The following is a 6,000-nucleotide window of genomic DNA, read 5'->3' on the forward strand; positions in this document are numbered from 1 at the left end:
ATCACGGGGGGTTGGTGTCCGTTCCCATTTGCGTTTACGTTTCCGCTACGGGTCCTTACCATCTTGATCTATACACCGAATAAGGTGAATTCAGATCTTTATTTAGGAGAGACGTTTTAAATCGTCCTTATCACTCCGAAACGTTTACATGCTAGTTCTAATAGCTTAGTCGTACGTTTAGAATCCTAAACACATAAGGTTTCCAGATCCGGTCGGCAACAGACCATAGATCCGAACATAATAACAGCATATCATGCATAAAGCATTTAGCACATATAAGCATTTTAGGCACAATTCCTAAAATAAGCTAGTGCTCACACCTCACAATCATCGCTTAGCATTCTAAGTTTAAGTCTAGAAATACTACAAATTCCTAGTTCGCTTAAACTAATGCTCTGATACCAACTGTGACATCCCCAAAATCACGGCCAGAAAAGACCGGTTTTTTTGTTTATACTTTATTTCAAAATCAGAGTTATCTTTTAATAAAAGGATTGCGGAATTTGTCCCAAAACAATAATATGATAAAGATTTATCAAAAGCATTTCCATAGAAATGTATTTCATTAAAAGACTCGGGATGTCATGTTCGTACAGATCAAAAGTATAAACAGTACAATATAAGCCTTACTACATTATTTCATATCTACAGGCCTATATCCGTAATCCCTCGTCCAAAACATCACACCTATGCTCATGCGCCACTACCTGTAATACATAAAACTGAGTGGGTCAGGCTTGGGAGCCTGGTGAGCACATAGGGTTTTCCACCAACAATAAATAAGTTTATTAATTTCATCAATCAACAATAACCCGATTACCCGTTCCCGTTATCCTCACTTTACGTCCCTAAACACCTATCATAAGGGACCTAGCCTAAGGATCATCATCGGGATGGACACTACTGCTAAGGGGATTCCTCAGCAATAAATGTCCTAATAGGCAACCATGTGGGGGATGGAGTACATCTGGTGAGCACACAGTTCAAATAAACACCTACAGGTTGCGAGCCTGCTAGTGTTCCACTGGACTATCTAGAATAGTCCGTGGCCGTCATCTATACTCCGCTAGATGACTGGATCATCAATAACATCTATAACGAGGCCTCTCATTATTTTATTTTGTCACACAGCAACTATTACATCTACCCATGTTTTACCCAACACATTTTGTAGATATAAAATACATATACAGTTTAAATCTTTGAAAACATGTATAAAACGTTCATCCAGCATAGATAGCAAGTATTCAGATAATATGCACAAATAGCACGTAATTTATATTAAATACTTCATATCTATGTGTAAGTTGAAAGTAAATATGCACTCACCTGATTAGGCGGTGACTCAGCACTCGGATAGCGCTTCGATACTCTCAAAATGATATTCCTTCGATAAAACCTAGTATTGATACCACTAGGGTTTAGTCTAACGATAACCGTGACTAATTAATAGTCTGACTATTATTATTATTATATAAGCGTTAAATAACACTCAATATAACTCATAATAACAGCCCAAATACTCATTATAAGTTCCTAATAATGTTACTATATTAAAACATAAGCTATACTAAAGATAGCGTAGGCATAACTCACTTACAGCGGGTTTTTCGCAAAACCGGGCTTCGCTGGAGCAGCGTTTCCGAGCCGAAAGGCTCTTTTCTCGGGACTCCGAGAGCCTCAGGGCTTCCTTCGGGTGCTAGGGGGTTTACCTAGGCTTTTAGGGGGGTTAGGGAGCTTAGAGAGAGAGTGTTTAGAGAGAGAAAAAAGAGGGGTGAGGGGTGAGGAAATGAGGGAACCCGGCACCTCTATTTATAGGGGTGGAATCTGATGGACTCGTCGAGTCTGAGTCATGACTCGTCGAGTTGGTCCATGTGGTGGCCTTCTGGTGGTGCCACGTGTCCAATTCTGGTGGTGCCACGTCGCCCCTATCGCGTATCAGCCCTCAAACTTAGAAAAATCATAACTTTCGCATACGAGCTTCGTTTTCGACGTTCTTTATATCCACGCGTAGGTAAAATCAAGATCTACAACTTTCGTTTAGACTCCGTTGGCTAATTCTCGACCGATCTCAAATTTAACAATAGGAAGCGTTTAGACTGTTAAATGACCGCGAAGAGTTCATAACTACTTCATACGGACTCCGTTTTCGTCTGTCTTTTTACCGTTGAGTTCCTATGAATGAGATCTTCAACTCTCATTTAGGTCGCGTAAGCCAAAAACCGCTCGAACTAAAATTCGAGTTTCGGGCCGTGCACTGCTAAGCCGAATCTTAGAAAAATCATAACTTCTTCATACGAAGTCAGATTTGGGCGTTCTTTTTATCGATGTTCTTAGTTTAACACATTCTACGACTTTTGTTTAGATTTCTAAGGCTAAAAAGTCTTCTATCGTAAATTCACTATTTACGTCTTCCGGTGTCGTGCCGGTTTTGCCGTAAAACTTCGGCGGGTCATAACTTCTTCGTTATAGCTCGGATTTCGGCATTCTTTATATGTACGGAAACCTTGAGACATATTATACAATTTTATGTAGAGATATCGGGATTATCTCACACTTTAATTTTGATGCTCATTTTTATTCTTTATTAATTATACATTTATAATTAAATAATAAACACATAAACACACATAACTCACATAATACTCAAATATTTCATATTTATTACTTCAAAAAGAGTTACAATAGTTGACCTAGACTATTACATTGACAAAAATGCTTAGCCCTGAAACCCGGGCGTTACACTCTCGTATGATCTCAGGACCAGTGACAGTACCATCGGGGACTTGACCCCTGGCTAGTTGCGTGTCACCCACTTCAGCCCAACACAGAGGGGATATGCAATTACGGCCATAGAGGGTTTCAAACGGAGCAACCTTGATATTGGTATGGTAGATTTTGTTGTAGGAAAATTCTACTAGAGGAAGGTGAGCGTCCCATGACGTGCCAAAGTAAATGACACATGCTCTCAACATATCTTCCAATGTCTGGATTGTTCTCTTACTCTGTCCATCTGTCTGTGGATGATAAGTCATGCTCATATCCAACTTAGTTCCAATAGCCTTCTGTAGCGATTGCCAAAATCTCGAGGTGAACCTACTATCTCGGTCGGAGATAATGGATACATGTACCCAATGAAGGCGAATTACTTCTTGAATGTAGATCCGCTTGAGTCTCTCTATCTTGAAATTTTCTTTGATTGGCAGGAAGTGGGTGGATTTAGTCAGCCGATCGACAATTACCTAGATGGTGTCGTGCCCACTCAGAGATCTGGGTAACTTAGTGATAAAACCCATTGTTATCCTTTCCCACTTCCACTCAGGTGTTTCTAGCTGCTGAAGTAAACATGAGGGATTTTGATATTCCACCTTCACCTTGGCGCAAGTTAAACACTTGCCCACGAAGGTTGCAATTTCCGCTTTCATGTTTGGCCACCAGTAGAGTTGTTTGAGATCCAGGTATATCTTATCTGACCCTGGGTGAATGAAGTATTTAGTCTTGTGAGCTTCATGCATGACAACCTCTCTATACCCGCCGAACTTTGGGGTCCAGATCCGGTTCATAAAATAGTACACTCCGTCTCCCTTGATTTCCAAGTTCTTGTCCATTCCCCGCAAGGCTTCATCCGCCACTTTCACTGGTTTTAAGGCTTCCAGCTAAGCCTCTCTGATTTGCACGGATAAATGGGAATGAATAGTCATCGTTAATGCTCTCACCTTTCGCCATGAATGCTCCTTCCGACTCAGGGCATCTGCTATCACGTTGGCCTTGCCGGTATGATAGTGAATTTCACACTCGTAGTGTAACGTCATAAAATTTCCAACCAAAAATTTTCATTTTTACAACCATCAAAACATGAGTAATAAGTTTAGATTCCAAAGTAACAATATAGTCACAACCGATTACATAACAAAAGATAACAAAATAGTTTCCCCGAGTGTGTGTACGGTCACGCTGGCGCCTTCCCACGGTCCTCACTAGTACCTGAAACACATAATACACAACTGTAAGCATAAAGCTTAGTGAGCTCCCCAAAATACAACATACGCACATACGCCTTTCCAGGCCTTGACCTTTCGGTCCTTGTGTCTCAGGGGACTTCCGTCCCGACTGGGTAAACCTTCCGGTCTTACCCACGTCAACCTTACAGTCCATATGACCACGCCTTCCGGCCCATATCATGTTGCCTTCCGGCCCAAATCAAACATATCATACAAGGAACATATAACAAATAACTTAACACACATAAGGCATATATCTCATATCATATTCGACCTTCCGGTCACACAGTCAAAACCCTTCCGGGTACAGTATAGTGAGAAGACTCACCTCGTATGCCTCGCTAAATCGCTAATCGTGAATCCTGAAATCACTCGAGCTCGAACCCTCGAGCTGCAATCCTCCTATGATATTATAAATCTATAATTATTACTTGTACCACAAAGGTGGGCCATCCTTATCAAGTCAACACAGGTTGACTTGGTCAATCGTCTTTAATCAATTTGGACCGGACTCGGCGAGTGCACACTAGTGACTCAGCGAGTCTACGCATTTTAATCAACTATCAAGGTTTTTCCCTTTTGAATCGTCGAGTACTCCCCCGACTCGACGAGTTCCCCCTGGGCCTGAATCACAGGGCCACCGCGACTCAACTCGCCGAGTCGGAGGTCAACTTGGCGAGTCCCAACCTGACTCGGTCCACCTGTCAAAACCTTTCCAACTCTCTGCAACTCACTGAGTCGCCCTCAACTCGGTCCGGACTACACACAGGATGGTCTCAAGGACAATCTTCAAGCGACTCGTCGAGTCTGTTCTTCAGACTCGGCGAGTCCATGCCATGCACCAGCTAAAACTGGCTTTTGCGGTCAGATCCGTTCCATACATACATAGATCTGGCCTTCCCAAGCTTATTTGTCACGTAAAGTCTCGGTCTTGGTTGCCATGCAATGCATACAAGGTTTATTTTGAAGAAACAACCTCTAATATGGCATGTTTAGCTTCTAACTCAAAATAATGGACATAAAGCTTGTCATAAGGGGTCTCCTGGACCTGCTAAAGTCCAGATCTAGGTTCCATATCTCCATAGGACCTCTCATACTTCTAATTCAAGCCAAGAAATGCAAGAAGAAACCCTAGATTTGGCACATCAACACAAACACGAAGTTTGGCTCTGAAAATTACCTCAAGAAGACTCCCTTAGTGAAGTAGCAACAGATCCAAGCTCCCCAACTCAAGGGCTCACAGACGTATGGGGGCTCTTAGGGTTCAAGGTGGCCGCATATGAGGGCCATAAGGTCCTTTAAATAGGGCTTAGGGCCGGGAAATTAGGGTTTCATTAAACAGCGCGGACTCGCCGAGTCCGGACGCGAACCCCCACCCAAAACCGCGACCCGACTCGGCGAGTTCGACCTCCAACTCGCCGAGTCCCCTCACAGAATGTCAAAAATATATGAAATGAAGATACCTGGGGATCCGGGCTGTTACAATTCTCCCCCACTAGAATAAGACTTCACCCTCGAAGTCCCGCTAGGCAAATAGCTCCGGATGCTGCTCCCGCATCTCACGTTCCGGCTCCCAGGTCATCTCTGATCCGTTCCGATGCTGCCACTGAACCAATACCAGGGGTACCTCCTTGTTTCTCAAAAACTTGATCTTCCGATCTCTGATGGCTACAGGTCTTTCAGCATAATTCAGGCTTGCATCCACCTGAATATCCCCTAACGGAACCACCGCCGATTCGTCGGCTATACATTTCCTCAGTTGCGACACATGGAAAGTATCGTGAATCTGTCCCAACTCTGCTGGCAAGTCTAAACGGTAGGCCACCCGGCCCACCCTTGCGATCACACGGAAAGGACCAATATATCAGGGTCCCAAATTTCCCCTCTTCCTGAACCGAATCACTCCTTTCCAAGGAGAGACCTTCAGGAGTACGAGATCACCAACTTGGAACTCAAGCTCGGACCGTCGCCTGTCTGCATAACTCTTCTGTCGGCTCTG

Source organism: Lactuca saligna, chromosome 5 (assembly GCF_052625555.1).
Source record: "Lactuca saligna cultivar CGN05327 chromosome 5, ASM5262555v1, whole genome shotgun sequence".
NCBI classification, from domain to species: Eukaryota; Viridiplantae; Streptophyta; class Magnoliopsida; order Asterales; family Asteraceae; genus Lactuca; species Lactuca saligna.